Source organism: Gopherus evgoodei, chromosome 2 (genome assembly GCF_007399415.2).
Source record: "Gopherus evgoodei ecotype Sinaloan lineage chromosome 2, rGopEvg1_v1.p, whole genome shotgun sequence".
Taxonomy (NCBI): domain Eukaryota; kingdom Metazoa; phylum Chordata; order Testudines; family Testudinidae; genus Gopherus; species Gopherus evgoodei.
In genome coordinates, this window is record NC_044323.1 from 184413340 (window position 1) to 184438627 (window position 25288).

A 25288-nucleotide genomic window follows, 5' to 3' on the forward strand; every position below is an offset into this window, starting at 1 on the left:
AGGATCCAGCCCCAAAATTGTAATGGAATCCCCGTATTGTGGTTTCAGTTTCTACACTGGATGCCAAAATCTCTGGGAATGTCTCTGAAGCAAGCATTCCACATACAGGTGTCCCTGTTTGCTGATGGAGGTATTACCTTTTACATATGCTAGCTCTTGCCACTTTCTAGCAAGACCTCTCGGTGGCTTCTTCTTTGGCTACATCTCTTTATTCGGCAAATCTCAATAGTATGTTCTGTGTGAGAAAGAAAGTTGTATTTGTCACAGACTTAGGAGAAATACTGGCTCTTGTGGGAATTACACAACTCTGTTATGTTTGCATGGGGCCCCACATACCAACATCTCATAACAAATAATGCATTTTGGTTTATTTATGGACCTGGAGTGATTTACAATCACTTCTTCCTGTTCTTCATTGTGTCTGTGTGAGGCACATCCACATATTTTTGAGGTCCTATGGATCATAAAGATTCATAAGGAAACTTCAGTCATTTTTTAATCAGATGAGGAAATAACCATACTGTCAATGGCAGTATGCCATGCCCTTTCACTTGCATTTTTCACTGTAGATATTTTTCTTTCCCTGTTTTTTTTTAACCAGTACTTTAAAAAAATGTCGACTTGACTGTATTATACTTCACCACAAAACATTTTTATAATAAAGTTTGATTATGTGTTAGCCAAAGAGAATTATTAAGATTTCAAGCCTGGAATATCAGTGAGTGACCTGCATACCAACTCAAAGTTGTAGAACAATATAACAGGAAAAGGCAAAATCTCGATTTTCTTGTAACAAATCAAAATAAACCTTGGTATGCAAAAAATGCTTACAAAATGTACCATGTAGCTTTGCATTTTTTTGTGCTGTCATCTCATTTCTAGCACCACCTGCATGATACATATAGCATAGAACCTCATGGTGAGGCGAATAAAGCCACTGCTATTACACAATAACTATTAGGATGAAATCTCTCTTCTGAAAACTATTTTCTGTTGCTATTTTGCAAAGGACCATTATTATCCCATGACACTAAAAACACTGCTCTTGCAACGACATCAAATGCACATTACCCATTTCACACACAAAAGGCATTTGTTTTCATAAAAATTGATAGTAATGTCACACATAAGCACGCCATTTCCTTGTGAAATTGCCTCTTTTGAATATATAAATACACTGCTACCTCGATATAACGCCACCATGACATGGCATGACATGACATGAATTTGGATATAACATGGTAAAGCAGTGCTCCGGGGGGGGCAGGGCTGCGCACTCCAGTGAATCAAAGCAAGTTCAATATAACACAGTTTCACCTATAATGCGGCAAGATTTTTTGGCTCCCAAGGACAGCATTATATAGAGGTAGAGGTGTACTTTTTGTGAATGCAAATGTGAGATTTACACATTCAGTGGGTGAAATACATGAAGATAATTTTTCGTGTGTGCGGTTAGGTTCTGGCATTAAAAAACTTGTCCTACAACATGACATTGTTTTTTATAACATGAGTGGTAAGCCATTAATTTTTTTTGCCATTCTTAACTTATTGGTTGTACAATTCTCAGTCAGGGTATGGCTACACTTGTAGCTGTACAGCGCTGCCGCGGGAGTGCTCCTGCGGCAGCGCTTTGAAGTGTGTGTGTGGTCGCAGTGCCAGTACTGGGAGAGAGCTCTCCCAGTGCTGCAGGTACTCCATCTCCCCGTGGGGATTAGCTTACAGCACTGGGAGCCGGGCTCCCAGTGCTGGGGCACTGTTTACACTGGTGCTTTACAGCGCTGTAACTTGCTGCGCTCAGGGGGGTGTTTTTTCACACCTCTGAGCAAGAAAGTTGCAGCGCTGTAAAGAGCCAGGGTAGCCAAGGCCTCAGGCTGAGAACTGGAAGCAACATTTATTTCTGAAGGCTGATCCTGGTTCTTTATGCAGAGTTATAATAAGGCTTTTAGTAATTACACTAACTTGACATATTCATTTGCTCTTAATGGGGTTGTTTTGAGATGCAGTTCTGGTTATGGTATTTGAGAAATGATCAGTGGTCATGTTATTGCTTTATTGCTAGGCTACCTCATAAATTAATAATTAGTAATTGCAGTGACATATTTGTGCACCGATAGTTCAGTGATGGACACGTTGGAAATACTTACAGTAGATGGAAAGAGCTGTTTATAGTTCAATTGTGTTAACATTTACTCTTCTAGAAGTTTCAAACTCCTCTAAAATTTCACTTGGAGGCTGCATCTTGGCTTATAACATCTCAGTCAAGAGGCTTTTTTCTTTTCAGATTTAAAAGGTTAGTGTGACACTCCATGCTTGTGTGACTCCATCACCATAATTTTAAAAGAAATCTAATTTGGGAAGCGTTCAGTTTGTGAGAGCTGACATATGACATGACATGCCTTTGTGATTTTTTTTTTCTTTTTCAATGGACAATACTGAATGCATTTGGGTTGCTGTGGGAGACAGGGGAATCCAGCTGGATAGCAATTTCAGCATGACTTATAACACTTCACAAAATTAACTTGACCTAGAAGATGGGTTTCTATACAGTTCTTATGTATTGTACTAGCATGCTTGAGGAATGGCTGGTAGGGACTGTAATTCTATAAAATAGACCACAAGTATTTAGAAGGATGGTACAATGGGATAGATTTGGACTTTCACTGGTGGCATTTGAAAGAGTCACCATAATAGCTCAAAAATTCAGTGCCTGAGCAAATACACTGTCTAAGATGCTGTATTTGAGATCATCTCATGGACACATTTTCTCTCACATTCATGTGGACCACTTCCCCTTCTATGCAGCTATGCAAAAAGTAATATTAGGAAAGTATTTATATGTGTTAGCTGTCTTTTAAGCTTTTTTCCTTTTAGAAAAATGTAATCACATTGTCTCCTTTTGCTCTTTATTTAATCTTTTCCTTTTCTATTCATCATATACAACAGTCTGATGGCCTCAATTTTAGCTGACATACACCACAGATTGAATCAAGAACCCCTCTAGATCTAAAAGCACAAGCTGTTACACTTGAGCTAAGGCTCTTTAGCTAGGGTTGTAAGAGACTTACATCCTCTGTGAACCAGACATAGAGATACATACACTTACCAGGCTATGGGGGGCTTATGTTTATGTTATACATATACATGTGATGACGGGGCCTGACAGAGTTGTCAACTGAGTTGTGTGTGTGTATAATGTCTTATGATCTAGGGATGATTAGGAACATACTTGTAAAGTTTTTCCCTTTTTCAAAATGGCCACTAAGCCATACCTCCCAACAGTCCTGGGTTTCGTGGGACTGTCCTGATTTAACCCACAAAACCTCCTCTCCTGGTTAAGTAGAACACTTTCTGCATTCAATGGCACCCACAGCCGTATGCATGTTATGCACAATGTATACCATTGGCAGGGGCAGACCTAGGGAGGTACAGGCACTGACTTTTGTTTTTGCGAGTGGGTGCTTTTGAAAAAGTGTGTGTGCTGGGGGGGTGGAGAGAGGCGCTCTGATAGTTTTTGGGAGAGGCTATTTTCAGAATATTTATACACTTCTTTCATATTCTAGTTATTGAATATGTGTCTATTCTTTGTATCTTAACAGTTTAATCATTATTCAAATAGTAACAAATTATATAATTACATTATCATGAATTACTGTATCGTTGTACTCACCTTCAAGCTGTCTTCATTAACATCCCAGTTTAAAGGCATTATGTCTGACTGTAGCTTTCTGGATGAAACTGTCAGCAATACTGTGGCTTGTGTGTGCTCGTACCGAGTTTAAAATGGCACCAATGGTGCTGTGGTTTCGGGCCCACATGCAGAAGGGGCTTGGCATCTGGACCACAGCCCAGCCCCCTGCTGCACCTGTGCTCTGCCCCGAGGCCCCACCATTGCTTGGCTTCTTCCCCCTCAAGCCCTGCCTGAGCTCCTCTCCAAGGCCCCACCCCTGCTTGGCTCTTCCCCTCTCCGAGGCCTTGCTCACCGCTCACTCCTCTCCACTCCTCCCCTTGCTCACTCTTCTCTGTCCTCCCCTCATGAGAGTGGTAGGCAGGGCCTCATGGGAAAGAGGCTGAGCAGCAGGTAGGGCCTTGGGGCAGAGCACGGGTGGAGTGGGGGGTGGGGACACAGTCTGGGCCCACAAAAGATTAATTTAACCTTGCAGGTTTTTGGTGGATGCTTGAGCCCTGGAGCACCCATGAAGTCAGCGCCTATGTAGGAAGCACAGCAGATTTAGCTACTCCTGGGCATGCTCAGTGCCTGCAGGAGAGCTCAGGGTGGGGACTAACATTGGACCTGGGTGGGCTGGACTGTAAGGTGGGAGCTGAGCATGGCACAGACTTGGTCAGTAAGGTGCTGGGACCAGCAGTGGGGATGGCTCCACAGGCATTAGCAATGACCAATTGCATACTGCGTTAGCTACTTGAAATATTGTGTGGTATGCCCATCACCCATGATTTTCAATGGGATTTAAGCCACAGAATGCCCATAGTGAAGATGACCACTATTTCCCTACCGACTTTACAGGTGGCAGGTAGTCTGCCCTACTAAAGGTAGCTTCCATCTTGCTTTGTTTCCTATGGGAATGGAGGCCAGGCTGCACTCTGTGAAGATGGCCACAGACTGTGCTGTCAGGAGACAGGCAGGAACACTGAGAGGGCCAGGTGACTATGGGGCACAGGGAGGGTAAACGAGATCAGGTGATAATGAGTGGGGATAGGGAGTGAAGCCAAGAGGGCAGGAGGTGAGAATGTGGTTTGAATAAGGATTGGAAGTGTGACAGACCCAGGCCAGTGGGGTACAGGAGTCTGGTAGAGGGCAAATATACTGGTCACTGGCTGAGTAGTTTTCTGTTTCCTGAGTGACCAGAGCAGGGTCTGCACTAGAGTAGTCAGGAACTTGCTAGGACCAATTAAGGCAGATAGGCTGATTAGAACACCTGCAGCCAATCAAGGCAGGTTAATCAGGGCACCTGGGTTTTAAAAGGAGCTCTCTCCAGTCAGATGGGGAGGAGCCAGAGGAGAGGAAGTGCCTGTGAGGAGCAGGGAGCAAGAGACACAAGGAGCTGAGACTGAGAGGGTGTGCTGCTGGAGGACCAAGGAGTACAAGCGTTATCAGACACCAGGAGGAAAGTCCTGTGGTGAGGATAAAGAAGGTGTTTGGAGGAGGCCTTGGGGAAGTAGCCCAGGGAGGTGTAGCTGTCACACAGCTGTTACAAGAGGCACTATAGACAGCTGCAAATCCATAGGACCCTGGGCTGGAACCCGGAGTAGAGGGTGGGCCTGGGTTCCTCCCAACTCCTGATCAGACACAGGAGGAGTTGATCCAGACTGTGGGGGAGATCACTGAGGTGAGCAAATCTGCCAATAAGCGCAGGACCCACCAAGGTAGAGGAGGAACTTTGTCACAGAAGTTAGAAGGTTTCTTATCAGAGTGGTGAAGTTCTGGAACAGCCTCCACAAAAAGATGTGAGGATACTTGTTAAGCAAAAGGAAGTATCATCGCACCTTTTTGTCAACTATCTGAAATAGGCCATCTTGATTATCACTACAGAAGTTTTTTTTCTCTTGCTGATAATAGCTCATCTTAATTAATTAGCCTCTTAGAGTTGGTATGGCAACTTCCACCTTTTCATGTTCTCTGAATGTATATATATCTTCTTACTATATGTTCCATTCTATGCATCTGATGAAGTGGGCTGTAGCCCATGAAAGCTTATGCTCAAATAAATGTGTTAGTCTCAAAGGTGCCACGAGTACTCCTGTTCTTTTTGCAGATACAGACTAACACAGCTGCTACTCTGAAACCTGTACCAGATGACTGGAGGATAGCTAATGTATCACCAGTTTTTAAAAAGGCTTCAGAAATGATCCTGGCAATTACAGACCAGTAAACTTAACTTCGGTATCAAGCAAATTGGTTGAAACTATAGTAAAGAACAGAATTATCAGACACGTAGATGAACATGATTTGTGGAGAATAGTCAACCTGACTTTTGTAAAAGTAAATCATGTCTCATCAATGTATTAGAGTTCTTTGAGGGGGTCGACAAATATTTGAACAAGGGTGACCCAGTAGATATAGTGTACTTGGACTTTCAGAAAGCTTTTTACATGATCCCTGACCACAGGCTCCTAGGCAAGTAAGCAGTCATGGTTGAAGAGGGAATGTCCTCTCCTGGTTCAGTGACTGGTTAAAAAACAGGAAACAAAGGGTAGGAATAAATAGTCAGTTTTTAGAATGGAAAAAGGTAAATAGTGGTGTCTCCCAGGGATTAGTACTGGGATTAGTGCTTTGCAGCATATTCATAAATGATCTGGAAAAACAGGTAAACAGGGAGGTGGCAGAGTTTCCAGACAATACTTAATTACTCAAGATAGTGAAGTCCAAAGCAGACTGTGAAGAGTTACAAAAGAATTTCACAAAACTGGGTGATCGGGCAAAAAAATGGCAGATGAAATGCAATGTTGATAAATGCAAAGTAATGCACATTGTAAAACATAATCCCATGTATGCATACAAAATAATGGGGTCTAAATTAGCTGTTACTATTCAAGAAAGAGATCTTGAAGTCACTGTGGGATAATTCTCTGAAAACATCTGCTCAATGTGCAGCGGCAATCAAAAAAGCTAACAGAATGCTAGAAACCATTAGGAAAGGGATAGATAATGAGATAGTAATATCATAATACCACTGTATAAATCCATGGTGTGCCTACAGTTTGAATATTGAATGCAGTTCTGGCTGCCCCATCTCGAAAAGATATATTAGAATTGGAAAAGATACAGAGAGGGGCAACAAAAATGATTAAGGATATGGAACAGGTTCCATATGAGGAGAGCTTAAAAAGACTGGAACTTTTCAGCTTGGAAAAGAGAACTTAAAGGGATATGACAGAGGTCTATAAACTCATGAATGGAGTGGAGAAAATGAATAAGGAAGTCTTATTTAATACCTTCACATAACACAAGAACCAGGGGTCACCCAATGAAATTAATAGGCAAAAGGAATTACTGAACACAACACACAGTCAACGTGTGGAACTTATTGCCAGGGGATGTTGTGAAGGCCAAAATTATCACTGGGTTCAAAAAAGATTTAGGTATGTTCATGGAGGATGGATTCATCAATGGCTATTCATCCATCCATCCATCAATGGTCAGGAATGCAACCCCATGCTCTGGGTGTCCCTAAGCCTCTAACTGTCTTTGCAACCTTAATAATGTAATTTTAACATGATTTTTTGTATGCACAGGTATACATTTATAAATGTACACAAACCCACAACTGTATTAGCTCTTAAAATTTGAAAGTTAATCTTTATCAATTTTTATAAAAATTCATAGGATGAAGTATAACTCTGAAAATCAACTCTGAAAGGTCTAGCAATGAGAGAGATACACAAAAGGAGAATGAGCATACATTCAACAGTCCTCCCAAATAAGTATGAAGGCATATTGCCAACCTGAATTACATGATGTACAACACATTTCATCATAAAGACAAGATTGCAGATTAACTTTGATAATGTCCCTAGCTTGTTTCTTTCTCAATTTTTTTTCCACACTCATTAAAACATATAGAAATACCATACCAGATCTCATCTTTTCCTTCAGCAAGGCGGAGAAGAGTACTAGCTGGCTTTTATGTCACAGACACCTCTCAGGGATGGTCTAGATAATACTTAGTCCTGCCATGAGTGCAGGGGACTGGACTAGATGACCTCTTCAGGTCCCTTCTAGTCCTGTGATTCTATATGGTATAATATGTACCACTACTGGTTCACTGGATGAACAGAGCATTTGAGCAGGGAGTATGGATCCTCTGAATTCATCACCTCTGTTGCATACAATCTCAGGTTAAGGAGTCAGAATCTAGTTTTGCAGCCTTCTTTTCTGCAGCATTGTCATGCCCTTAGTTGTCCTAATTAAGCAAGCTGAATAAAATCAATAGCGTAATAAGATTCAGATTTGAAGTTGCACCTGCAATTTCTATTTGTAATTTCAGATATTTTTCCTCATGGAGAAATCACTTCATATTCAAAACATTTCATTCATGTGGTGATGAGCAGAAGGCAGTAACATTTCAGGCAACATGTACTAACAAGTCAGCTGCTATACAATCCACTATCCTAGAGCTGGTTAAGTGGCAACTGGAGGGCTGTGTGTGAGTGTCACATACACCGTTATATCCCTCTTTCTTTTATTTTGTCAAGAATCAGATGGGAATTATAATTACAAATACTAGAGATGTCAAAATAAGAAGGTTGGGATATGTATTGGTTGGAATTTGACAGGGTTAAAGTAATCACCTGCAGTTCAACTGAGACTCAGATGGGAAGTAGGAAGTGCTGTGCTCATGCTTCCTGTATAAATAAATGCAGCTTTCCCACAGCTACTGCATACAAGCTCTGACGTGCTTTTTAAGATATAATGGCAACATGTTCTTAATAGCAGGGAGGAGATTATTCATCAGAGTGGCGAAAGGGCTGGGAGGCAAGTCCTGTTACAGTCCTAACAAAGTGTAAAGCTATCAGCTGCACGGAGAAAGAGAGGAAGGGTGAGGGAGAGAAATCTGTTTTTGCTTCAAATTGTAAATCTACAGCGATTGTGATATTATGAATCTTAGGAGCACTGAAGTGTGAGTGAAGGTATTGAAAAGTCAAACAGCTGGGAGTGAACAGTATTCTCCTTGCAAGGTATGTTGGAAGATAGTTCTCTTTTTTTAACCTACTTTTCCTTAGTGAGAGATTGAAAAGTCTAAATGATTCGGTATATAGTGCTTGTCAAACGAGAGAGGAAAGGAAAGGGAAAGGTTAAATAACTAGAAAACATTTATGCATGATTTTAACTGAAATGTGTAACCATATGGTGCATAGAACCATCTGAGGCAAAGAGAATTGTTGGATGCTTAGCTATTACAAGGATAGAAAATTAAACATGCATTTGGTTCGCTACAAAAGAATGAAATTAGTTTTGACAGTGTAACTTTTTAAAGCATCTGCATGATGGGTTTGTTTGAAAATGCTGCAGTATTAGGATGTATTTGTGTATGTGAAAGCAGTGGAGAAAATTGCATGATATCATTTAGGCTTATCTACAATAGCTTACATACAATAACTTGTTTCATATCGAAAACATACATCTGAGTGAGCTGAAGGGAGGCTGGGCTTGAAATGCACAGATTTCCTGCTGGTTTAAAAACATTCCGTATGTCAAAGCATCATGTAGCTCCTACCGGGAAAACAGACTACAGATCTGAATGCTAGGTTTTGGTGTAGTCTTCTAATTCCATTCAGAGTTTAAGGATATCGAGATTAGGCACGTAAATGCTAAATGAACAATACACGTGGATCAAGTTTTTTACACTAAACAGAAAGGAAAACTGTATGTTTACCAATATAAAAATATAGTGTTCTCCTTTTCTCAATAAAAGGGTTTCTCAGTACAAGCCTTCCTCAAAAATAAGGATGCTGCACTCTAACTTCTCATTATAAGGCTCCATATTATAAAAAAAAAAATATGAAGGCATTCTGCCTTCTTATAGGGGTATAACCTTTATAGCAAACCCTTCACTGTAGAATGCAAAAATCCACCTCCAGGGAGCACTATAGGTAGTTAAATATTTAGGACTATAATTAAGGAAATAGTGTAACATGGCTTGCCATTCTTTTGGTAGATAGACACTGAATATTTTTGAAGACATGGATTTAGCATAGACACAGGCCAGGACTGAAATACCTACATGTATCAAAATAACCTACCAGGAGTATGTGCAGTAACATGACCTGTCAGGTAACTCTCAAGCTGAAGGTGAGTGCTTTGGTTGGGGATGCCTTGCCTTAGAAGTCTAAGCATTAGATTTGAAGTATCTAGATACCTTGAAACAAAAGTTTCAAAAAATCTGGCTGAGTTGGTGCAGCCCTTTATCTCTTCTGAGCTAGATACAGTGGCCTGATTCTTCTCTCACGCGGGGTTTGCCTACATAGGAAACTGTATAACCCCCTCCCCCACTGTCTGGACACTCTTATTCCAATGTAACAGTGGCTTTTTTGGTACAGCTTAACCCCCTTAATCCTCCAAACAACATAAGCTAAATAAAAAAATAAAGCACTTTTATATTGTAATTAGAGTGCCCATATGTGGAGGCTGGGAGGGAGTGTGTGTGTGTGTGTGTGGGGGGGGGGTTATACCGATGTAACTATAGTGATTTTAATTCACAACTTGGATTATACTGAAATTTTTTTCTCATGTAGACAATGCCTAAAACTGTTGTAATTGAGGAGTTAGTCCATGAAAGTAAATGGAATTATACCAATGTCAAACCAATGTGAGAGACGAATCAGGTTCATTTTGTTCCATGCAGTTTACTATTGGTAGGATATTAAAAAACAAGACCCTGTCTACTCTGTATGAATGTTAAAGTTTCTATGGTTCTTTCTATATGACTAGGGTTTGGCTGATGGCTAAAATTTCTATTCTTCCCCTTCTTGAACAGAATACTGTGTGCTGGTTATCGCCCACAACTCATTCTCCACAGCAGAGACGGCTGCATTTCAGTAATAGTGTGTGTGTGTGTGTGTGTGTGTGTGTGTGTGTGTGTGTGTGTGTGTGTAGCTGTGAAATGATCTGGGTGAAAGGTGTAAGTATAAAACACTGGTATTGTTTATTGTTGGTTCTCTCTCTAGTCAGGTTCCTGTATTGTACCCAGTGCCACAGCATATAAGACCCAGGCTCCCAATGTCTATTGATTTCATAGAAGTCTGGAGCCTAAATACCTTTAAGGATCTTGCCTGAGTGCCTCACAAGTATTAGAAAAGTGAAAGAGCAGTTTATCAGTGTTTTCCCTCCTGTTGGGAGAAGTAATTTATCCTTATTATGATCCTAATACATTCAAAATAGTCCAATGGAAAGAAGTGTGATACTTCATAAAGAAACAGAAAGAGCTATCATTTTAAACATGACTCCCAGTTCAATAAAAAACCTCAGGCAATACCCATAACATGAATCCTTGTGGCTTCTTCCTGTGAGTATCCATGTAGGGAACTGCCATTGATTTCAGTGGGAGTCCCAAACACAGAGTGCCTAGAAGAGCAAGCCTGTGGAGTGAGGCCTCAATCATCCTTAGAGCTTTAACTTCCCCCCTTTTATGTTCTTTTGGGGCCAGAGGAATGGAATGTGGGGGGATAAAGATTTACTTAAATATGTCTAAAACTACATAATGTCTAGATACGATCCAGATCAGATACACAAATACCTTCTGAACTGGTAGCATATGAAACCTTGAACCATTATTGCAGCCTCACACTCTTACTTAGTCAGGGGTGGCTCCAGGCACCAGTGCAGCAATTGCATGCCTAGGGTGGCATGCCGTGGGGCGCGGCGTGCTGGTTGCAGTGAGGGCGAGAGTCAGGAAGGCTTCGGCAGCTTGCCTGCGGGGGGGTCCGCTGGTCCTGCGGCTTCAGCAGCAATTCGGCGGTGTATACGCTGAAGGCACGAGACTGGCAGATCACCCGGAGAACTTCTGCCGAATCCGCGTGACCAGCGGACCTTCGGCAGGCGTGCCGCCAAAGGCTGCCTGACTGCCATGCTTGGGGCGGCAAAAAACATAGAGCCGCCCCTGTACTTAGTTCACCTGTTCTTGTGGCAGCCATCTACAATCTTGAGCCGTCTCCGATGTGGAGCTGGCCTCTGTTCAAAGGGGCTCCCCTGCACAAATCAAAACAGAGGCTACCTTACCTTTCACAAGATTGTGAAAATGGCATCCACTGTACTTTCTCCTCTCATTGAGGAACCCCTGAGGAATGGGGACAACTTGTGCTTGCAGGCTCCATGCTTGCCTAAGCCTGACTGGGCAGTGCACTTTGCTGTGATGAGGAATACCTGTAGGGCTAGGAACCTAGTTTAAAAATAAGCAAATAAAGGGGAACATCAAGCTAAACAAAACAGAAAAGATCATATAAGAAAAAATTAACCAGTGACATTGGATGCAGCCTGTAGAAATATGTTTTCTATTGCAGCATAATTGAGCACCAGCACTGGATTTATGAGTCTCCGCACCACACAGAGGGAAGTACAAACTTGAGGGCCATCATACACTGCAAATATACCCACTGTTTCACAAATATTTGCAGAGTTGCCTGTGCCAAATAATTTTGTGCTGATCCATGAAGAAAATTCAGTGTTCAGTTTTCCCTCTCTACTTCTCTCTCAGATAACTGGATTCAGTTCAGAGGGAACAGAGTGGGCATCAGTGCATGCAGACATTAAAACACTCATTAAAAATAATAAACTATATGATCTCAAAGCATAAAGGGCCGGATCCGGCAGTCCTTACTCTAGCAAGACTTCTGTTCATCTAAGCTATAACTCTCATCAATGTAAATGGGAACAGAGTTAACCAGACCTGAGTGCTTCTGAATATTCCACCCCAATGTGGAAACGTCAAGTAATTAAGGAATGTGGGATCAGACCAAACACAATTACATTCTAAATTAAAATTTCTGAATACCCGTTCCTGCTTTGCTGAGATTGTTTCCTCAATATATAATGTGACGGGGCAAGGCCAGATGGCTTTAGAAAAGTAATGGGAGATAGGTCAGCTACCATAGCTGATACTATTAGGGTCCCTGGGCTGGAGCCTGGAGTAGAGGGCAGGCCCGGGCTCCCCCAACTTTGCTCCCCTGATTAATCACTGACACTGGGAGACAATAGAAACTATGCAAGGGAGGATAGCTTCTCCTCACCTCCCTCGCTGTCTTATGGTGATGATCACAAGATTGTGACCCTTGTCTCTAGAGAGAGAAGGGTTAAGTGGAGGGTCACAGTGAGCCTCTGAGGCTAGCGAAATCTGTCAGGAAACGCAGGACCCACGGAGACAAGGACAGAGCTTTGTCACTATAAGTATCTGCACATGCAAATATACAGTGAGATCACTGTGTTGTACTTCTGGATTCTTTAATTGTATTGTATTTTCTTAATGATAACAGACTAGGCTTATTGAAGGAGCAGGTAGACTGTATTGTACCTCTGTTTAACTAACAAACAAACAAACCACCCACCACCTCTGCTGAACAAATGGTTAGATAAGCGCTGTAATTAGAAAGCAATTCCAGCTTTAGATGTGATTCTTTAAAAGTACTGTGGGCCTATGTGTGCTACTAATCCTTGCTGTTTTAATTCATTTACAGTTTTGTGTATAGAATTGTTGATATCCCCAAAGCATGCTGTAATCTAGGGGCTATATTTTTATATAAATATAACTATAGACTTCAGCATTGCTCTGACTCGCTGTGCCTTTCAAATAAGATTTTGGGACTGATCCTGCAGTGTTTACTTATTACTTCAGTGGGATCACTCATGTGAGGGCTCCAGGATCGAGACCCATTGGGTAGGATTTTCAGAAGAACTCAGCGTTGCTCTAGTTCTACTTCCATTGAAGCTAATGGTAAAACTCTTATTGATTTTAGTGGGAGCAGAGTTGGGCCACAATGCTGAGCATGTTGGAAAACCCAAACTTTTATGTGTTTATACCCTGCTATTTGTTAAAATACATCAGTGTGATGCTGTAACTAAGTAGGCTTCCTTCCTGGAGGGATCTCTGACATGCCAGGCAGAGGGAGTTGTTCTGCAGACTGTCTCTGAGTCTGAGGGAGACATGATCAGAGTATATACAATTACTTTTGCAAGAAAAAAAAATCATTGAGCTGTCATTCCCACATTCACTCCTACTTACAATGAAAATCAATCCTAGTAGAAAAGCTCACAACAGATTTAATTGTACCCTTATCAATCTGCACTAGTAATGAGAATAAATTGGGGAAAGCATCTAGGAGTACAAGACATGAGCCATTAATAAAACAAAGAACTTTCTCTGGATGGGTGACAGAGGCTTTTATATTGATGGTGGGTGATTTTTATTGTAATACAGATTATTATTTCATGACTTGAAGTGCGTAACTTTAGAGGCTTGAAAACCCTGTGTTTATGACATGATATGATGCACTCACTCACGCCCGTCACCCCAATCAGGGTATGGGCTGCCAACCACAGATCTCCAGATTCCTCTATCCTGGACCATTCGCTCTAGCTGGTTCCAGGTATAGCCCATTATTACATTTTTGCAATGACTTCTCCTTTTAAAACCAAAGAGCTGTACCCAGTTTTGTCAGGGCTGAATTTTGTCCTGTGAGGCTGTCTCTATTTATGCTTTAATATGGTGCCTGTTACCATGGCTAAGGGGTAACATTCTTCGGTCTTATAATTATGGTTGCAGATCATGAAAAGACTGTTAAAACAATCAAATTAAATTATCTTTGCAGTTTCCAAGACCCTATACGTATACATTAAAACAACAATACAAATTTTGAAACAATTAGGGTAGATGCTAATCATTTTTGGACAAAATAAATTCCTAGGCTATTTAAAAATGATAAATTTAGGGACAGACCATCAATGACACAGGTTACTCCTAAATAGGGGATGGGAAACTCCATGAGATTACACTTGTGGAAACTTGGAAACATTCTGATTGTGGGGGGAGAATGTGATTTACCCCCTGCAGAAGTTGCAGGGGATTAAACTGGGATAAAATGAGGAAATCCTAGGGACCATTTACCCTTACACTCCCTCCCAGCACAGCCCCATTCCGCTAAAGTATTCCCTGCTAGCCACTGACTCTGAAACCTTCCACAGTGGATTTCCACAATATGGAGGAAGACAGGATAAGATAACACTAACGGAATGCCAGTCATAGTCAGACAGTTGCAAAGAAAGGTGTTTCTGTGGAAAGAGATGGATGCTCAAGTTTCTGACGATTAGGGATTTAGGGTTGGATCCTTGAAATGTGCGTTCTCCCTTAACTTTGTTCTCCCATGGAAGCCAATGGGAATACTTACATGAGCAAAGTAAACATGCACAAAAGCTTGCGGAAGCTGGCTCTTAGTTAACAAACACTGTGAGGCTTTCAAAGATGGAACCTAGCATGTGCAAATATGTACTGAACATCTTTCTGTTTTCCTTTGATATTAGGTTCCTAGTGTACCCCCAATTTGTTATTTATTTGCATTGCGGTAACACCTTGGAGCCCAAATCATGGACCAGGATCCCATTGTGCTAGGCACTATACAAACCCAGAACAGAAAGACTGTCCCTGTCCCAAAGAGCTTACAACCTAAGTACAAGACAGGAGACAACAGCTGGATATAGACAAAGATGGGGGAGCACAAGGAAACAATGAGATAATGTTGGTTGCATGCTCAGCGATGGTCCCAGCACACTAGCTTCCTAATCATTGTCAAGTTCTTTAGTGAAGTCTGACAGGAAAATTCAGGCCTTTCTGTATAGCTGATAAAATGCAGAACAAAGTGTGTCCTGCTCTGTAAAAGTAACTTGCTTAATGTTGTAGTTATGTTCCTGAAAAGTGCAACTTTAAGTGAAATGATGTTAAGCGACTCCAATTTCCCCATAAGAATTAATGTAAATAGAGGGGGTTAGGTTCCAGGGGAATCTTTTTCACCAGACAAAAAGCTATATATACACTCACACAGTATAAGTTTTAAACAAACAATTTAATACTGTACACAGCAATGATGATTGTGACGCTTGACTGAGGTGGTAAAGTCAAAGGGTGGGATATTTCCCAGGGAATGCCTTACTGCTAAATGATGAACTAGTACTCAGCTGAGCCCTCAAGAGTTAACATGTTGTTGTTAATGTAGCCTCACACTCTACAAGGCAGCACAAATGGAGGGAAGGGAGACAGTATGGCAGACAGAGATAGAGGCACACACACGGTGTGTGTGAGAGAGAGATGCGCACTGCCCCTTTAAGTACGCTGGCCCCACTCTAAGTATATTGCCTTTTTAAGTAGATCAACAAGTTGAGACAGCAGCTGCTGTCAGCAAGCTCCCTCTGTCTCGAGCCCTGTCGTATGCCCCCCTGCTCTATGGAGTTGGGGTAAGTGGGGGACAAGAGCAGGGGGAGGGGGACACCCTGACATTAGCCCCCCTTTCGTTCCCCCCCCCCAGCAAGCAGGAGGCTCCTGGGAACAGCTCCAAGGCAGAGGGCAGGAGCAGCACGTGGAAGTGGGGGGAGGGACAGCTGAACTGCCAGCAATTGATAGCCTGCTAGTCAGAAGCCGTACAGGGAACTTAGGGGAACAGGGAGCTGATGCGGGGGCTGCCGGTCCACCCTGGTTCTAAGCCCCCACCAGCTAGCTCCAACAGACTGCTCTTTCTGCAATCAGTGGACAAAGCAGGCAGCCGCCAAACAACCTTATAAGGGAGCATTGCACAACTTTAAATTAGCATTTTTCTCTAATTGATCAGCAATGTAACAATGAAACAATGTTAACCGGGACAACTTTAAGTGAGGAGTTACTGTATATAAAAAAGGGAAGAAATTAAGTTACCGTAATACAATAGTACAGTATTTATCAGATTTACCAAAGAATAATTGCTGTTAGGATATGCATGTTTAATCTACCAGTTAACGTCTCTCTGTAGACCTTTGTTTTTTCACAATCACAGCATTCTTCCAACAATGGACTGCGTATGCAGCTCCTGCCAGAGATTAGAGATGCTTTGCCTTGGCAGAACCACTGAGGGAAGGTGATGGCTGGAACCATGCTCCTAGGAAGCCAGTGTGCTGGAACAATTTGGATAGTGGGGGTGCTGAGAGCCATTGAACCAAACTCTAAACCTGGTATATGATGGATACCACTTCACGCCAGGGGGTGTGGCAGCACCCCCAAACCCATAGTTCCAGCACCCCAGTTCCTATGCTAGGAAGCTAGGGGCTCAGAATTGATGCACAATTGGTGCCTCTAGCAGAACAATCTCCTTCCCTCTTCCTAGGATCCATGGTGTTTGAGGGCTGGACCCATAGGTTCATTCCACAGGCAGGCTGGGAGGGAAAGGAAGAAAATTGCAACTCAAACACCTGATGGAACAATGAGAGAGAAGCCTTAGTGAGGGGAGCCTTACTGAATTTTTCTCCTCTTATCCCTTCCTGCAGATTTTATCATGGAAGGAACTGATCCCTCCCCCTCTCTCATCATTTATTTTTTACTTAGACAAATTCTTGTTGAAATTGGTAAGAGATTGACTGAGGAAAGATTTCAGGATTTCCTAAGAGCAGTTACAAGAATTGGGGGGATGACATTGGTGGTTTCCATAAATGTTCAAACATTTAATAGAAATGTATCATTTTGTAGCTATCTCAGGGCCAAAGCTTATAATATCGACCCCCTTTTAATGGGCTAAATTCATTCCAAGTCAAATTCCACTGTGGTCAATGGAGTTGCCCCCAATTTTTGGTATAACATTTTCAAAAGTGCTTAAGTGATTTAGATCCCTATCTCCCATTTTCAAAAGTGAAATAGGCACTTAGGAGCCAAAGTTTCATTGAATGGCAATAAGACTTAAGCTCCTAAGGTCTAAGGGTATTTTCGCACTTCAGTTAAATACTGCACCCCATGAGGGAGGGTGGTCCCAGAGCTTGGGCTCCAGCCTGGCCCCGAAAGTGTGCACTGCAATTAAACAGCCCCTTAGCCCGAGATCCACAAGCCTTAGTCAGCTGACATGGGTCAAATGTGGATTTTGAATTGCAATGTAGACATAGCATAAGTCACTTTGACACTCTTGAAAATGTTGCCCTTGATCCAATGTGTTTAAACATAAATTAAAACTTCCATAATATATTAAAATATGCCACTTGTTATTTTAGACAAAAGGATGCTGTTCAAGGTAATTTAGGAAAACTATCATTTGCTTTTGTTAATTATAAAAACAGAAGTCTGGATGGTGAGTTTTTTGGGTAGTGAAGTGTTTTTTTGTTTTGTTGTTAACACTCTGAGTACATTAAAATAATTGCTTGGGAAGTCGTAGTTTAGCATTAACAAATATTATATAGTGTCAGTCTGGATTCATTTAGTTCTAATTTTTAGGTTTGAATCATATTCCTATGAGCAATTCTTAGAATTCCTGTTGTTATGAATTTGTTGTTACTTCATATTTAGAAAATACTTGGAAATGTTATGTGTATATATTAGTTTTTCCTGTTTGCTGCATATCCTTCTGGCCTTGCTTCTTAGTCACTGAAATACAGGCTGTAGGAACAGCATGAAATATGATGGACTTGCTCCTATTTCCACAGAAGTCTCCAGGAATTTTACCATTGATTTCAGTGTTAGTAGGATTGGGCCCATAGACACTTGCTACGTGCTGCTTTCACTGCAGTGCATTATGAATATATAGATATGCTCTAATTCAGTGGTTTTCAAACTTTTTCTTTGGCAACCCAGTTGAAGAAAATTGTTAATGCCCTCAACCCAACAGTGTTGGGGATGAAGGGTTTGGGGTGTGTTAGGGGCTCAGGGCTGGGGCAGAGGGTTCGGGTGTGGGGGTGAGGCCTGCAGGGTGGGGCTGGGAATGAGGGGTTTATGGTGTGGGAAGGAGATCTGGGCTGGTGTAGGGGGTTGGAGTGAGGGAGGGGGTCAGGGCTTGGGCTGGGGGCTCAGGCTCTGGAGTGGGGCCAAAGATGAGAGGTTTGGGGTGCAGGAAAGGGCTCCAGGTTGGGGGGAGGGCTGATGGCTGGGGCAGGGGATTGGGGTATGGGGTTGGGGTATGGGCTTACCTCAGGCAGCCCCCGGTCAGCTGCACAGCGGGGTTGCTAAAGCAGACCTTCCTGCCTCTCCTGGCATTGTAGACCGTGCTGTGCCGTGGAAGTGGCTAGCAGCAAGTCTGGCTTCTAGGTGGAGGTGCGCAAACTCCCATTGGCTGGTTCCCAGCTAATGGGAGCGTGGAGCCGGTGCTCAGGGCGGGCACAGCATGCAAAGCCCTGTGGCCCCCCGCCTAAGAGCCAGACCTGCTGCTGGCCACTTCTGGGGTGCAGTGCAGTGTCAGAACGGGTAGGAACTAGCCTGCCTTAGCTGGGCAGCACCGCTGATGGGACTTTTAACAGCCCGGTCAGTGGTGCAGATCAGAGCCACCATGACCCAGTGTCTTCCATTCCGGGTCGCGACCTACAGTTCGAAAACAACTGCTTTAAATCAACCACAAGGTTATTGGTGTCAATTCAGGAATTACTGGATGAAATTCAATGGCCTTTGTGTTGGATGAAATGATTGTAATGCTCCCTTCTGGGCTTAAAATCTGTGAAGAATGCTGTTCGGTGACTATCCAGTAAGGAGATGTCATAAAGACCATTTTCCAGATATGCAATTCAGTTTAGTAGTAAAAAGAAGCCTAATTTTTTTCTGGCCAATTACTGACGTTGTGGGGCAGTGATCTGGAGGAGCTTCTCTTAGCTTTCTCTCAATTACATATTGGCAGCTCTCTTTTAATGATAGGCTACTGATTAGTTTTTAAAATCTTAAATAAAAATAGGATCATAAAACCAAACTGCCTAGGTTTTCCCTCTGATTCCTAGTGGCAGGTATAATAAAAGACACCCTCCCTATCATTATAATGAGCATTAATTTGTACCCATGCGGTTGCATCTGTTATATGAATGCTGAATTTGGTTCATTATGTTCAGTCAAGATCAATTATCCCCTTCTCTAAGTAGGCCTTGAAATGATAAGGAGTTGTTACAAGTTACTATGAAGAATCAATGTTCTAAAATTTCCTATGTTATGGACACCTTTATAGGAATGCTATAGTACTCTACAGTTATGCCTACAAACACTGCAGCAACACTGTTGTGGACTGTAGTGATTTGGATAAATACTGTTTTACTCTTCTGTTTTAATTAAAGTATATCTACTTGTTTGCAAGGAGGCCACATCCCATTGGGATTTGCCATGAGGAGGGTAATGATATCTATTTGTTCACAATGGCTCTGAAACTAGAAAGCTGTTAAAATGCATGCTTCAGGTATCCTAAAATGCTAATAGAACAATAGAAGAATTGATTATCTATCTATCTAATCTCATATTGATTTCATATTTTATACCTAGCAGGAAGCTTGTTAATGTAACAGACGGTGAGTGAACTAATTCAAAACACTTTCAGTGTCAGAGCTTTCCCATCCACTGCATTCTTTTTAGAGTATTTTATTTATTTTTGATTGCCAGCACGAAATGAAAATATATCTAGTGCCTCTTGAACAGCAGTTGAATGCTTAATTTTTCAACTATTCCCAATGGAAACAAATGAGACTAATTGCTTTTGTTGTATTATTTTATACCAGACAGCATGTTTTTGCAAGCTCCTTGATCTTTAAACATCTTTTCTTAAAATAAAACTTTTACAGAACAAAAGACCCATCATGAAAGAGATTACAGATCTGCTAGCTTTGATTTCCTAGCACTGCATAATAAGAGGTTTAGAACGATTTCTTTTCCTCTTGTTTATTTGTTTGTTTGTTTTTAAATATTACTACGGTCTTAGCAGCATTTTACAGGATCCAGAAAAGGAGCTGTTATGTATCAATGCTTGCTGCATTTCCAAGGCACAGTTTTAAGATGCTAAATCAGTCTGAATGCAATAGTTTACAGTTTAAATCAGACCTTCAATCTGTGGGGTCAGTTGTCTTTTTTGAGGCCCTGTCATAAACGGATAGTTAAGAGTTAATGGAACAGAAGTACTTTATATCTCTTTTGCCTGTAAAGGGTTAACAAGATCAGTGAGCCAGGCTATCACCTGACCAGAGGACCAATCAGGGGACAGGATACTTTCAAATCTTGAGAGAGGGAAGTTTGTGTGTGTGCTGTTAGTTTTTGGTTGTTGTTCACTCTGGGGGCTCAGAGGGACCAGACGTGCAACCAGGTTTCTCTCCAATCTCTCCGATACAGGCTCTTATAATTTCAGAATAGTGAGTACTAGGTAGATAAGGCGAGTTAGGTTATGTTTGTTTTCTTTATTTGCAAATGTGTATTTGGCTGGAAGGAGTTCAAATATGTATTTTGCTGAAAGGATTTTAATTTGTACTTGTATACTTAGGCTCGGAGGGTATTCCCAGTGCCTATAGCTGAAAGACCCTGTAACATATTCCATCTTAAATTTACAAAGATAATTTTTACTGTTTTTTTCTTTAATTAAAAGCTTTTCTTGTTTAAGAACCTGATTGTTTTGTTTTGTTTTTTATTCTGGTGAGACCCCAAGGTCTGGATTCACCAGGGAATTGGTGGGGAGAAAGGAGGGAAGGGGGAGAGAGAGGTTAATTTTTCTCTCTGTGTTAGGATTACTTTCTCTCTCAGGGTGAGTCTGGGAGGGGGAGAGAGAAGGAGGGGGGAAGGTGAATTTTCCTCTCTATTTTAAGATTCAAGGAGTTGGAATCACAGTGATCTTCCAGGATAACCCAGAGAGGGGAAGTCTGGGAGAGGCAACGGTGAGGGAAAGGGTTTACTTTCTTTGTGTTAAGATCCAGAGGGACTGGGTCTTGGGGGTCCTCGGGCAAGGTTTTGGGGGGACCAGAGTGTACCAGGCACTGGAATTCCTGGTTGGTGGCAGCGCTACAAGTACTAAGCTGGTAATGGAGCTTAGAGGAATTCATGCTGGTACCCCAGCTTTTGGACACTAAGGTTCAGAGTGGGGGGTTATACCATGACAGGCCCCCATTTAGCAAAGCACTTATTTAACTTTAAGTAGGTCAGGGCATGTCTACCCTTGAAAGCTGTTGCAGGTTCTGTGAATCTGTGTAGTATGAGCAGTGCACCCAAACCACATAGTTATCCCTGGTTAAGCTACTTCCCTTGGTGATAATTGCATCTACAAAGCTCTGTGTTCATAGACTCATAGACTTTAGGGTCAGAAGGGACCAATATGATCATCTAGTCTGACCTCCTGCACAAAGCAGGCCACAGAACCCTACCCATCTACTTCTATAACAAACCCCTAACCTATGTCTGAGTTATTGAAGTCTTCAAATTGTGGTTTGAAGACCTCAAACTGCAGAGAATCCACCAGCAAGTGACCCATGCCCCACGCTGCAGAGGAAGGTGAAAAACCTCCAGGGCCTCTGCCAATCTGGCCCGGAGGAAAATTCCTTCCTGACCCCAAATATGGCGATCAGCTAAACCCTGAGCATGTGGGCAAGACTCACCAGCCAGCACTCAGGAAAGAATTCTCTGCAGTAACTCCGATCCCATCCCATCACAGACCACTGGGTATACTTATCTGCTGATAATCAAAGATCAATTGCCAAAATTAAGCTATCCCATCAAACCATCCCTTCCATAAACTTATCAAGCTTAGTCTTAAAGCCAGATATGTCTTTTGCCCCCACTACTCCCCTTGGAAGGCTGTTCCAGAACTTCACTCCTCTAATAGTTAGAAACCTTCGTCTAATTTCAAGTCTAAACTTCCTAGTGTCCAGTTTATATCCATTTGTTCTTGTGTCTACATTGGTACTAAGCTTAAATAATTCCTCTCCCTCCCTAATATTAATCCCTCTGATATATTTATAAAGAGCAAGCATATCCCCCCTCAGCCTTCTTTTGGCTAGGCTAAACAAACCAAGCTCTTTGAGTCTCCTTTCATAAGGCAGGTTTTCCATTCCTTGGATCATTCTAGTAGCCCGTCTCTGAACCTGTTCCAGTTTGAATTCATCCTTCTTAAACATGGGAGACCAGAACACAGTATTCCAGATGAGGTCTCACCAGTGCCTTATATAACGGTACTAACACCGCCTTATCTTTGCTGGAAATACCTCGCCTGATGCATCCTAAAACTACATTAGCTTTTTTAACGGTCATATCACATTGGTGGCTCATAGTCATCCTGTGATCAACCAATACTGCAAGGTCCTTCTCCTCCTCTGTTGCTTCCAACTGATGTGTCCCCAATTTATAACTAAAATTCTTATTATTAATCCCTAAATGCATGACCTTGCACTTTTCACTATTAAATTTCATCCTATTACTATTACTCCAGTTTACAAGGTCATCCAGATCTTCCTGTATGATATCCCGGTCCTTCTCTGTGTTAGCAATACCTCCCAGCTTTGTGTCATCTGCAAACTTTATTAGCACATTCCCGCTTTTTGTGCCAAGGTCAGTAATAAAAAGGTTAAATAAGATTGCTCCTAAAACTGATCCTTGAGGAACTCCACTCGTAACCTCCTTCCAGCCTGACTGTTCACCCTTCAGTACGACCCGTTGGAGTCTCCCCTTTAACCAGTTCCTTATCCACCTTTCAATTTTCATATTGATCCCCATCTTTTCCAATTTAACTAATAATTCCCCATGTGGAACCGTGTCAAATGCCTTACTGAAATTGAGGTAAATTAGATCTACTGCATTTCCTTTGTCTAGAAAATCTGTTACCTTCTCAAAGAAGGAGATCAGGTTGGTTTGGCACGATCTACCTTTAGTAAAACCATGTTGTAATTTGTCCCAATTACCATTGACCTCAATGTCCTTAACTACTTTCTCCTTCAAAATGTGTTGTTTCAGATTAAGTGCTCAGCATTCTGGGCAGTCATTCCATGATGCAGCTAGGCTGTATGGGTTACCTACTGGAATGCACCAGACTGGAATTGTGGGACTTGGGATCAAAGTAAATAGTTCCCATGATTACTCTTGTTTCAGCTCAGCATCATTGTTGTTACAAGCCAGCACCATTTTCAGAGCGCTGTCAGACAGCATGGAGGAAACATTGCTGAGTGTTCTGATCTTTATGGTGCTTAATACAAACAGGATGCTGCCATATATCTCAAGACATACAATGACTTTAGAACCAGGGTGATACAGCACCTGAGAAGGTGGTGGCTGAAATTAAGCAGACAGTTTTACTTGAACTTTTCCTGGAGCAGCTTCACTCTTTGGACCATTGCTTTTGGTTTCAGACAACTAGCAGTGATTGGTGGGACATGGTAGTGCTGCAGACCTGGGATGATCCGCATCAGAACTAGAATGTCAAAAACAACTTTCCTAGAAATTTGTGCAGAGCTTGCCCTGGAACTGCAGTGGTTGAACAGTGACATGAAAACTCCCCTCAATGTAGAGAAGTGTGTGGCCTTTGCAATTTGGAAGCTTGCTTGTGGAAGCTAGTGTCTAACCAGTTTGGTGTTGGTAGATCAACCATTGGGGTTGTTGTAATGGAGGTGTTCACTTTGCTATCAAGAAGGTGCTGTCTCCCTGGCTTATAAGTCATGACAATACATAGAATATTATTGATGGATTTGCACTGTTGGGGTTCCTGAACTGCAGTGGAGCCCTTGATGTGACCCACATGCCTTTTCTTTGCTCTCCCACCAGGCTCAGCGTTCATCAACAGAAAGGGCTATTTCTGTAGGGTGCTGCAAGGCCTGGGTGATCACCATGGAAGGTTCACCAATACTAATGTGGAGTGATCTGGAAAGGTTCTTGATGCCAGGATCTTTAGAAACTGTGCACTGTGTTCTGCAATGAAAAATGGAATTCTTTCTCTGAGGATCACTATGGACATTGAGAGTGTTGCTCTTCTTCTTGTCATTCTGGGAGATGGAGGTGCCTGATGTCAAGACTGGAGACTTATGAGCAATATCTGCCTTGTATGCTAGGTTGCGGAAAACACAGCAAGCAGCTATGTGAGAGTGAGGAAGAGAGCCTTGCTGATGGGTGGGAGGAGGGAGTGGGCAGACTTGCTGATTGTTTTGAACACCCAGAGAGGTGGCCTTTACGAAACACCGCAATTCGTCATGGGCGCAGGTTCAGGGGCATACTAGGGTCCTGCTTTGAGGAGAAAACTAGTGGGGATTTTAGTGCACTGTGCAAAGTATGAAAGTAATGAAATTTTCAATTACTTTTAAATAAATAAATAAAAATGACACCAAGCTGAACAATGTTCAACAAATGTTTTACAATTCACAAACATAACATGACGCAAAATTAAAAACCCCTTGCAAAAATGAAAAAAGGAGAGAGAAAATCCTAAGAACTCTGAAACGTGCTTTTGAGATCACAGATTTGTGCACCTGGGGGGGGTCCAAAATGTTCTCTACATCTTATGGTATGAGATGGTGGTAGAAAGGCCTTTTCTTTGTGGATGTGGGGGATAAGAGGTTCTCCTAGCATACATTGTTCTCCGTGTTGCCTTGTGGCTTGGAATGAGGGGGAAAAGCTCTTTTCCTTAGAGGTGGTAAAGTGAAAGCGGATCCCAGTGAGCAGCGTTACTAGAGGAAGAGGGAATCAGAAGACACCTAGGATGTGGCACTATCCTTGGACATGGTGCTACTGTGTGCTCCATCCCAGTAGGGTTCTCCATCATCCCCAGCAGGTGTTCCTAACAAGTCCTGGCCTTCTCTCACTCCTCATTATCAGACTTACTCTTCTCTCCCTGATATTTTTATACCACTGTGGGATTGTGG

The 25288-nt window shown here is 42.2% G+C and overlaps 1 protein-coding gene across 4 annotated transcripts in view; it reads left to right on the plus strand.

Moving 5' to 3' along the window:
* The window catches only part of RNF144B (ring finger protein 144B), a 125010-nt gene that overhangs the window by 45955 nt on the left and 53767 nt on the right, over positions 1-25288 (plus strand). Inside the window, exons 1-2 of one of the 4 annotated variants that reach the window (XM_030552518.1) lie at positions 8363-8694; positions 9675-9808. The exons of 2 other annotated variants lie outside the window; for them this stretch is intronic. The gene's annotated coding sequence lies outside the window, so the exon portion shown is untranslated. Of the gene's footprint in view, positions 1-8362; positions 8695-9674; positions 9809-25288 lie in introns of those variants that run through there. One more of the 4 variants, XM_030552516.1, reaches the window with a different exon arrangement.